Here is an 11,110-nt window from a genome sequence, read left to right on the forward strand (position 1 = left end):
TGTTGACATGTGACAAGACGCTCCTCGGGGCGCGTCTTGCTTGGGCTTCTCTCCTGGAGGAACTCAGTCAGACCCATTGTTGACATGTGGCAAGACGCTCCTCGGGGCGCGTCTTGCTTGGGCTTCTCTCCTGCAGGCGCTCAGACAGACCCAGTGTTGACATGTGACAAGACGCTCCTCGGGGCGCGTCTTGCTTGGGCCTCTCTCCTGGAGGCGCTCAGTCAGAACCAGAGGTGACATGTGTCAAGACGCTCCTCGGGGCGCGTCTTGCTTGGGCCTCTCTCCTGGAGGCCCTCTGGCAGACCCAGTGTTGACATGTGGCAAGACGCTCCTCCGAGCGCATCTTGCTTGGGACTCTCTCCTGGAGGCCCTCAGTCAGACCCATTGTTGACATGTGGCAAGACGCTCCTCGGGGCGCGTCTTGCTTGGGCCTCTCTCCTGGAGGCGCTCAGTCAGACCCAGTGTTAACATGTGGCAAGACGCTCCTCGTGGCGCGTCTTACTGGGCCTCTCTCCTGGAGAAGCTCAGTCAGACCAAGTGGAGACATGTGGCAAGACGCTCCTCGGGGCGTGTATTGCTTGGGCCTCTCTCCTGGATGCCCTCTGTCAGACCGAGTGTTGACATGTGGCAAGACTCTCCTCGGGGCGCGTCTTGCTTGGGCTTCTCTCATGGAGGCCCTCAGTCAGACCCAGTGTTGACATTTGTCAAGACGCTCCTCGGGGCATGTCTTGCTTGGGCCTCTCTCCTGGAGGCGCTCAGTCAGACCCAGTGTTGACATGTGGCAAGAAGCTCCTCGGGGCACGTCTTGCTTGGGCCTCTCTCCTGGAGGCGCTCAGTCAGACCGAGTAGTGACATGTGGCAAGACGCTCCTCGGGTCCCGTCTTGCTGGGGCTTCTCTCATGGAGGCGCTCAGTCAGACTGAGTAGTGACATGTGGCCTGACGCTCCTCGGGGCGCGTCTTGCTTGGGCCTTTCTCCTGGAGGCGCTCAGTCAGACTGAGTAATGACATGTGGCCTGACGCTCCTCGGGGCGCGTCTCGCTTGGGCTTCTCTCCTGGAGGCGCTCAGTCAGACCCAGTGGTGACATGTGACAAGACGCTCCTCGGGGCGCGTCTTGCTTGGGCCTCTCTCCTGGAGGCGCTCAGTCAGACCCAGTGGTGACATGTGGCAAGACACTCCTCGGGGCGCGTCTTGCTTGGGCCTCTCTCCTGGACGCCCTCTGTCTGACCCAGTGTTGACATGTGTCAAGACGCTCCTCGGGGCGCGTCTTGCTTGGGCTTCTCTCCTGGAGGCCCTCTGTCAGACCCAGTGTTCACATGTGTCAAGACGCTCCTCGGGGCGCATCTTGCTTGGGCTTCTCTCCTGGAGGCGCTCAGACAGACCCAGTGTTGACATGTGACAAGACGCTCCTCGGGGCGCGTCTTGCTTGGGCCTCTCTCCTGGAGGCGCTCAGTCAGAATCAGAGGTGACATTTGGCAAGACGCTCCTCGGGGCGTGTCTTGCTTGGGCCTCTCTCCTGGAGGCCCTCTGTCAGACCCAGTGTTGACATGTGGCAAGACGCTCCTCCGAGCGCATCTTGCTTGGGACTCTCTCCTGGAGGCCCTCAGTCAGACCCATTGTTGACATGTGGCAAGACGCTCCTCGGGGCGCGTCTTGCTTGGGCCTCTCTCCTGGAGGTGGTCAGTCAGACCCAGTGGTGACATGTGGCAAGACGCTACTCGGGGCGTGTATTGCTTGGGCCTCTCTCCTGGATGCCCTCTGTCAGACCGAGTGTTGACATGTGGCAAGACTCTCCTCGGGGGGCGTCTTGCTTGGGCTTCTCTCATGGAGGCCCTCAGTCAGACCCAGTGTTGACATGTGGCAAGACGCTCCTCGGGGCGCGTCTTGCTTGGGCTTCTCTCCTGGAGGAACTCAGTCAGACCCATTGTTGACATGTGGCAAGAAGCTCCTCGGGGCGCGTCTTGCTTGGGCTTCTCTCCTGCAGGCGCTCAGACAGACCCAGTGTTGACATGTGACAAGACGCTCCTCGGGGCGCGTCTTGCTTGGGCCTCTCTCCCGGAGGCGCTCAGTCAGAACCAGAGGTGACATGTGTCAAGACGCTCCTCGGGGCGCGTCTTGCTTGGGCCTCTCTCCTGGAGGCCCTCTGGCAGACCCAGTGTTGACATGTGGCAAGACGCTCCTCCGAGCGCATCTTGCTTGGGACTCTCTCCTGGAGGCCCTCAGTCAGACCCATTGTTGACATGTGGCAAGACGCTCCTCGGGGCGCGTCTTGCTTGGGCCTCTCTCCTGGAGGCGCTCAGTCAGACCCAGTGTTGACATGTGGCAAGACGCTCCTCGTGGCGCGTCTTACTGGGCCTCTCTCCTGGAGAAGCTCAGTCAGACCAAGTGGAGACATGTGGCAAGACGCTCCTCGGGGCGTGTATTGCTTGGGCCTCTCTCCTGGATGCCCTCTGTCAGACCGAGTGTTGACATGTGGCAAGACTCTCCTCGGGGCGCGTCTTGCTTGGGCTTCTCTCATGGAGGCCCTCAGTCAGACCCAGTGTTGACATTTGTCAAGACGCTCTTCGGGGCATGTCTTGCTTGGGCCTCTCTCCTGGAGGCGCTCAGTCAGACCCAGTGTTGACATGTGGCAAGAAGCTCCTCGGGGCACGTCTTGCTTGGGCCTCTCTCCTGGAGGCGCTCAGTCAGACCGAGTAGTGACATGTGGCAAGACGCTCCTCGGGTCCCGTCTTGCTGGGGCTTCTCTCATGGAGGCGCTCAGTCAGACTGAGTAGTGACATGTGGCCTGACGCTCCTCGGGGCGCGTCTTGCTTGGGCCTTTCTCCTGGAGGCGCTCAGTCAGACTGAGTAATGACATGTGGCCTGACGCTCCTTGGGGCGCGTCTCGCTTGGGCTTCTCTCCTGGAGGCGCTCAGACAGACCCAGTGTTGACATGTGACAAGACGCTCCTCGGGGCGCGTCTTGCTTGGGCCTCTCTCCTGGAGGCGCTCAGTCAGACCCAGTGGTGACATGTGGCAAGACACTCCTCGGGGCGCGTCTTGCTTGGGCCTCTCTCCTGGAGGCCCTCTGTCTGACCCAGTGTTGACATGTGTCAAGACGCTCCTCGGGGCGCGTCTTGCTTGGGCTTCTCTCCTGGAGGCCCTCTGTCAGACCCAGTGTTCACATGTGTCAAGACGCTCCTCGGGGCGCATCTTGCTTGGGCTTCTCTCCTGGAGGCCCTCTGTCAGACCCAGTGTTGACATGTGGCAAGACGCTCCTCCGAGCGCATCTTGCTTGGGACTCTCTCCTGGAGGCCCTCAGTCAGACCCATTGTTGACATGTGGCAAGACGCTCCTCGGGGCGCGTCTTGCTTGGGCCTCTCTCCTGGAGGTGGTCAGTCAGACCCAGTGGTGACATGTGGCAAGACGCTACTCGGGGCGTGTATTGCTTGGGCCTCTCTCCTGGATGCCCTCTGTCAGACCGAGTGTTGACATGTGGCAAGACTCTCCTCGGGGGGCGTCTTGCTTGGGCTTCTCTCATGGAGGCCCTCAGTCAGACCCAGTGTTGACATGTGGCAAGACGCTCCTCGGGGCGCGTCTTGCTTGGGCTTCTCTCCTGGAGGAACTCAGTCAGACCCATTGTTGACATGTGGCAAGACGCTCCTCGGGGCGCGTCTTGCTTGGGCTTCTCTCCTGCAGGCGCTCAGACAGACCCAGTGTTGACATGTGACAAGACGCTCCTCGGGGCGCGTCTTGCTTGGGCCTCTCTCCCGGAGGCGCTCAGTCAGAACCAGAGGTGACATGTGTCAAGACGCTCCTCGGGGCGCGTCTTGCTTGGGCCTCTCTCCTGGAGGCCCTCTGGCAGACCCAGTGTTGACATGTGGCAAGACGCTCCTCCGAGCGCATCTTGCTTGGGACTCTCTCCTGGAGGCCCTCAGTCAGACCCATTGTTGACATGTGGCAAGACGCTCCTCGGGGCGCGTCTTGCTTGGGCCTCTCTCCTGGAGGCGCTCAGTCAGACCCAGTGTTGACATGTGGCAAGACGCTCCTCGTGGCGCGTCTTACTGGGCCTCTCTCCTGGAGAAGCTCAGTCAGACCAAGTGGAGACATGTGGCAAGACGCTCCTCGGGGCGTGTATTGCTTGGGCCTCTCTCCTGGATGCCCTCTGTCAGACCGAGTGTTGACATGTGGCAAGACTCTCCTCGGGGCGCGTCTTGCTTGGGCTTCTCTCATGGAGGCCCTCAGTCAGACCCAGTGTTGACATTTGTCAAGACGCTCTTCGGGGCATGTCTTGCTTGGGCCTCTCTCCTGGAGGCGCTCAGTCAGACCCAGTGTTGACATGTGGCAAGAAGCTCCTCGGGGCACGTCTTGCTTGGGCCTCTCTCCTGGAGGCGCTCAGTCAGACCGAGTAGTGACATGTGGCAAGACGCTCCTCGGGTCCCGTCTTGCTGGGGCTTCTCTCATGGAGGCGCTCAGTCAGACTGAGTAGTGACATGTGGCCTGACGCTCCTCGGGGCGCGTCTTGCTTGGGCCTTTCTCCTGGAGGCGCTCAGTCAGACTGAGTAATGACATGTGGCCTGACGCTCCTTGGGGCGCGTCTCGCTTGGGCTTCTCTCCTGGAGGCGCTCAGACAGACCCAGTGTTGACATGTGACAAGACGCTCCTCGGGGCGCGTCTTGCTTGGGCCTCTCTCCTGGAGGCGCTCAGTCAGACCCAGTGGTGACATGTGGCAAGACACTCCTCGGGGCGCGTCTTGCTTGGGCCTCTCTCCTGGAGGCCCTCTGTCTGACCCAGTGTTGACATGTGTCAAGACGCTCCTCGGGGCGCGTCTTGCTTGGGCTTCTCTCCTGGAGGCCCTCTGTCAGACCCAGTGTTCACATGTGTCAAGACGCTCCTCGGGGCGCATCTTGCTTGGGCTTCTCTCCTGGAGGCGCTCAGACAGACCCAGTGTTGACATGTGACAAGACGCTCCTCGGGGCGCGTCTTGCTTGGGCCTCTCTCCTGGAGGCGCTCAGTCAGAATCAGAGGTGACATTTGGCAAGACGCTCCTCGGGGCGTGTCTTGCTTGGGCCTCTCTCCTGGAGGCCCTCTGTCAGACCCAGTGTTGACATGTGGCAAGACGCTCCTCCGAGCGCATCTTGCTTGGGACTCTCTCCTGGAGGCCCTCAGTCAGACCCATTGTTGACATGTGGCAAGACGCTCCTCGGGGCGCGTCTTGCTTGGGCCTCTCTCCTGGAGGTGCTCAGTCAGACCCAGTGGTGACATGTGGCAAGACGCTACTCGGGGCGTGTATTGCTTGGGCCTCTCTCCTGGATGCCCTCTGTCACACCGAGTGTTGACATGTGGCAAGACTCTCCTCGGGGGGCGTCTTGCTTGGGCTTCTCTCATGGAGGCCCTCAGTCAGACCCAGTGTTGACATGTGTCAAGACGCTCCTCGGGGCGCGTCTTGCTTGGGCTTCTCTCCTGCAGGCCCTCAGTCAGACCCATTGTTGACATGTGGCAAGACGCTCCTCGGGGCACGTCTTGCTTGGGCCTGTCTCCTGGAGGCACTCAGTCAGAACCAGAGGTGACATGTGGCAAGACTCTCCTCGGGGCGCGTCTTGCTTGGGCCTCTCTCCTGGAGGCCTTCTGTCAGACCCAGTGTTGACATGTGGCAAGACGCTCCTCCGAGCGCATCTTGCTTGGGACTCTCTCCTGGAGGCCCTCAGTCAGACCCATTGTTGACATGTGGCAAGACGCTCCTCGGGGCGCGTCTTGCTTGGGCCTCTCTCCTGGAGGCGCTCAGTCAGACCCAAGGTTGACATGTGGCAAGACGCTCCTCGTGGCGCGTCTTGCTTGGGCCTCTCTCCTGGAGGCGTTCAGTCAGACCCAGTGGTGACATGTGGCAAGACGCTCCTCAGGGCGTGTATTGCTTGGGCCTCTCTCCTGGATGCCCTCTGTCAGACCGAGTGTTGACATGTGGCAAGACTCTCCTCGGGGCGCGTCTTGCTTGGGCTTCTCTCATGGAGGCCCTCAGTCAGACCCAGTGTTGACATGTGGCAAGACGCTCCTCGGGGCGCGTCTTGCTTGGGCTTCTCTCCTGGAGGCCCTCAGTCAGACACATTGTTGACATGTGGCAAGACGCTCCTCGGGGCACGTCTTGCTTGGGCCTCTCTCCTGGAGGCGCTCAGTCAGACCGAGTAGTTGATATGTGGCAAGACGCTCCTCGCGGCGCGTCTTGCTTGGGCTTCTCTCCTGGAGGCCCTCAGTCAGACCGATTGTTGACATGTGGCAAGACGCTCCTCGGGGCGCGTCTTGCTTGGGCCTCTCGCCTGGAGGCGCTCAGTCAGACCCAGTGTTGACATGTGGCAAGACGCTCCTCGGGGCATGTCTTGCTTGGGCCTCTCTCCTGGAGGCGCTCAGTCAGACCGAGTGTTGACATGTGACAAGACGCTCCTCGGGGCGCGTCTTGCTTGGGCCTCTCTCCTGGAGGCCCTCTGTCAGACCCAGTGTTAACATGTGGCAAGACGCTCCTCCGAGCGCATCTTGATTTTGGCCTCTCTCCTGGAGGCGCTCAGTCAAACCGAGTGCTGACATGTGGCAAGAAGCTCCTCGGGGCGCGTCTTGCTTGGGCTTCTCTCCTGGAGGCCCTCAGTAAGACCCATTGTTGACATGTGGCAAGACGCTCCTCCGGTTGCGTCTTGCTTGGGCTTCTCTCCTGGAGGCCCTCAGTCAGACCCATTGTTGACATGTGGCAAGACGCTCCTCGGGGCGCGTCTTGCTTGGGCCTCTCTCCAGAAGGCCCTCAATCAGACCCAGTGTTGACCTGTGGCAAGACGCTCCTCGGGGCGCGTCTTGCTTGGGCCTCTCTCCTGGAGGCGCTCAGTCAGACTGAGTAGTGACATGTGGCCTGACGCTCCTCGGGGCGCGTCTTGCTTGGGCCTCTCTCCTGGAGGCGCTCAGTCAGACCCAGTGGTGACATGTGGCAAGACACTCCTCGGGGCGCTTCTTGCTTGGGCCTCTCTCCTGGAGGCCCTCTGTAAGACCCAGTGTTGACATGTGTCAAGACGCTCCTCGGGGCGCGTCTTGCTTGGGCCTCTCTCCTGGAGGCGCTCAGTCAGAACCAGAGGTGACACGTGGCAAGACGTTCCTCGGGGCGCGTCTTGCTTGGGCCTCTCTCCTGGAGGCCTTCTGTCAGACCCAGTGTTAACATGTGGCAAGACGCTCCTCCGAGCGCATCTTGCTTTGGCCTCTCTCCTGGAGGCGCTCAGTCAGACCGAGTGCTGACATGTGGCAAGAAGCTCCTCGGGGCGCATCTTGCTTGGGCTTCTCTCCTGGAGGCCCTCAGTAAGACCCATTGTTGACATGTGGCAAGACGCTCCTCGGGGCGCGTCTTGCTTGGGCTTCTCTCCTGGAGGACCTCAGTCAGACCCATTGTTGACATGTGGCAAGACGCTCCTCGGGGCGCGTCTTGCTTGGGCCTCTCTCCTGGAGGCGCTCAGTCAGACCGAGTGTTGACATGTGACAAGACGCTCCTCCGAGCGCATCTTGCTTTGGCCTCTCTCCTGGAGGCGCTCAGTCAAACCGAGTGCTGACATGTGGCAAGAAGCTCCTCGGGGCGCGTCTTGCTTGGGCTTCTCTCCTGGAGGCCCTCAGTAAGACCCATTGTTGACATGTGGCAAGACGCTCCTCCGGTTGCGTCTTGCTTGGGCTTCTCTCCTGGAGGCCCTCAGTCAGACCCATTGTTGACATGTGGCAAGACGCTCCTCGGGGCGCGTCTTGCTTGGGCCTCTCTCCAGAAGGCCCTCAATCAGACCCAGTGTTGACCTGTGGCAAGACGCTCCTCGGGGCGCGTCTTGCTTGGGCCTCTCTCCTGGAGGCGCTCAGTCAGACTGAGTAGTGACATGTGGCCTGACGCTCCTCGGGGCGCGTCTTGCTTGGGCCTCTCTCCTGGAGGCGCTCAGTCAGACCCAGTGGTGACATGTGGCAAGACACTCCTCGGGGCGCTTCTTGCTTGGGCCTCTCTCCTGGAGGCCCTCTGTAAGACCCAGTGTTGACATGTGTCAAGACGCTCCTCGGGGCGCGTCTTGCTTGGGCCTCTCTCCTGGAGGCGCTCAGTCAGAACCAGAGGTGACATGTGGCAAGACGTTCCTCGGGGCGCGTCTTGCTTGGGCCTCTCTCCTGGAGGCCTTCTGTCAGACCCAGTGTTAACATGTGGCAAGACGCTCCTCCGAGCGCATCTTGCTTTGGCCTCTCTCCTGGAGGCGCTCAGTCAGACCGAGTGCTGACATGTGGCAAGAAGCTCCTCGGGGAGCATCTTGCTTGGGCTTCTCTCCTGGAGGCCCTCAGTAAGACCCATTGTTGACATGTGGCAAGACGCTCCTCGGGGCGCGTCTTGCTTGGGCTTCTCTCCTGGAGGACCTCAGTCAGACCCATTGTTGACATGTGGCAAGACGCTCCTCGGGGCGCGTCTTGCTTGGGCCTCTCTCCAGAAGGCCCTCAATCAGACCCAGTGTTGACACGTGGCAAGACGCTCCTCGGGGCGCGTCTTGCTTGGGCCTCTCTCCTGGAGGCGCTCAGTCAGACTGAGTAAAGACATGTGGCCTGACGCTCCTCGGGGCGCGTCTTGCTTGGGCCTCTCTCCTGCAGGCGCTCAGTCAGACCCAGTGGTGACATGTGGGAAGACACTCATCGGGGCGCGTCTTGCTTGGACCTCTCTCCTGGAGGCCCTCTGTCAGACCCAGTGTTGACATGTGTCAAGACGCTCCTCGGGGCGCGTCTTGCTTGGGCTTCTCTCCTGGAGGCCCTCAGTCAGACCCATTGTTGACATGTGGCAAGATGCTCCTCGGGGCTCGTCTTGCTTGGGCTTCTCTCCTGGAGGCACTCAGACAGACCCAGTGTTGACATGTGACAAGACGCGCCCCGAGGAGCGTCTTGCTTGGGCCTCTCTCCTGGAGGCCCTCTGTCAGACCCAGTGTTGACATGTGGCAAGACGCTCCTCCGAGCGCATCTTGCTTGGGACTCTCTCCTGGAGGCCCTCAGTCAGACCCATTGTTGACATGTGGCAAGACGCTCCTCGGGGCGCGTCTTGCTTGGGCCTCTCTCCTGGAGGCGCTCAGTCAGACCCAGTGTTGACATGTGGCAAGACGCTCCTCGTGGCGCGTTTTGCTTGGGCCTCTCTCCTGGAGAAGCTCAGTCAGACCCAGTGGTGACACGTGGCAAGACGCTCCTCGGGGCGTGTCTTGCTTGGGCCTCTCTCCTGGAGGCGCTCAGTCAGACCCAGTGTTGACACGTGGCAAGACGCTCCTCAGGGCGCGTCTTGGTTGGGCCTCTCTCCTGGAGGCGCTCAGTCAGACCCAGTGGTGACATGTGGCAAGACGCTCCTCGGGGCGTGTATTGCTTGGGCCTCTCTCCTGGATGCCCTCTGTCAGACCGAGTGCTGACATAAGGCAAGATGCTCCTCGGGGCGCATCTTGCTGGGGCCTCTCTCCTGGAGGCGCTCAGTCAGACCCAGTGCTGGCATGTGGCAAGACGCTCCTCGGGGCGCGTCTTGCTTGGGCCTCTCTCCTGGAGGCGCTCAGTCAGACCCAGTATTCACATGTGGCAAGACGCTCCTCGGGGCGTGTCTTGCTTGGGCTTCTCTCCTGGAGGACCTCAGTCAGAACCATTGTTGACATGTGGCAAGACGCTCCTCGGGGCGCGTCTTGCTTGGGCCTCTCTCCAGAAGGCCCTCAATCAGACCCAGTGTTGACACGTGGCAAGACGCTCCTCGGGGCGCGTCTTGCTTGGGCCTCTCTCCTGGAGGCGCTCAGTCAGACTGAGTAAAGACATGTGGCCTGACGCTCCTCGGGGCGCGTCTTGCTTGGGCCTCTCTCCTGGAGGCGCTCAGTCAGACCCAGTGGTGACATGTGGCAAGACACTCCTCGGGGCGCGTCTTGCTTGGGCCTCTCTCCTGGAGGCCCTCTGTCAGACCCAGTGTTGACATGTGTCAAGACGCTCCTCGGGGCGCGTCTTGCTTGGGCTTCTCTCCTGGAGGCCCTCAGTCAGACCCATTGTTGACATGTGGCAAGACGCTCCTCGGGGCTCGTCTTGCTTGGGCTTCTCTCCTGGAGGCGCTCAGACAGACCCAGTGTTGACATGTGACAAGACGCTCCTCGGGGCGCGTCTTGCTTGGGCCTCTCTCCTGGAGGCGCTCAGTCAGAACCAGAGGTGACATGTGGCAAGACGCTCCTCGGGGCGCGTCTTGCTTGGGCCTCTCTCCTGGAAGCCCTCTGTCAGACCCATTGATGACATGTGGCAAGACGCTCCTCGGGGCGCGTCTTGCTTGGGCCTCTCTCCTGGAGGCGCTCAGTCAGACCCAGTGTTGACATGTGGCAAGACGCTCCTCGGGGCGCGTCTTGCTGGGGCCTCTCTCCTGGAGGCGCTCAGTCAGACCCAGTGCTGACATGTGGCAAGACGCTCCTCGGGGCGCGTCTTGCTTGGGTCTCTCTCCTGGAGGCGCTCAGTCAGACCCAGTATTCACATGTGGCAAGACGCTCCTCGGGGCGCGTCTTGCTTGGGCCTCTCTCCTGGAGAAGCTCAGTCAGACCCAGTGGTGACACGTGGCAAGACGCTCCTCGGGGCGCGTCTTGCTTGGGCCTCTCTCCTGGAGGCGCTCAGTCAGACCCAGTGTTGACACGTGGCAAGACGCTCCTCGGGGCGCGTCTTGCTTGGGCCTCTCTCCTGGAGGCGCTCAGTCAGACCCAGTGTTGGCATGTGGCAAGACGCTCCTCAGGGCGCATCTTGGTTGGGCCTCTCTCCTGGAGGCGCTCAGTCAGACCCAGTGGTGACATGTAGCAAGACGCTCCTCGGGGCGCGTATTGCTTGGGCCTCTCTCCTGGATGCCCTCTGTCAGACCGAGTGTTGACATGTGGCAAGACTCTCCTCGGGATGCGTCTTGCTTGGGCTTCTCTCATGGAGGCCCTCAGTCAGACCCAGTGTTGACATGTGTCAAGACGCTCCTCGGGGCGCGTCTTGCTTGGGCCTCTCTCCTGGAGGCGCTCAGTCAGACTGAGTAAAGACATGTGGCCTGACGCTCCTCGGGGCGCGTCTTGCTTGGGCCTCTCTCCTGGAGGCGCTCAGTCAGACCCAGTGGTGACATGTGGCAAGACACTC

The sequence above is a fragment of the Nothobranchius furzeri genome, chromosome 10, assembly GCF_043380555.1.
Source record: "Nothobranchius furzeri strain GRZ-AD chromosome 10, NfurGRZ-RIMD1, whole genome shotgun sequence".
Lineage (NCBI taxonomy): Eukaryota > Metazoa > Chordata > Actinopteri > Cyprinodontiformes > Nothobranchiidae > Nothobranchius > Nothobranchius furzeri.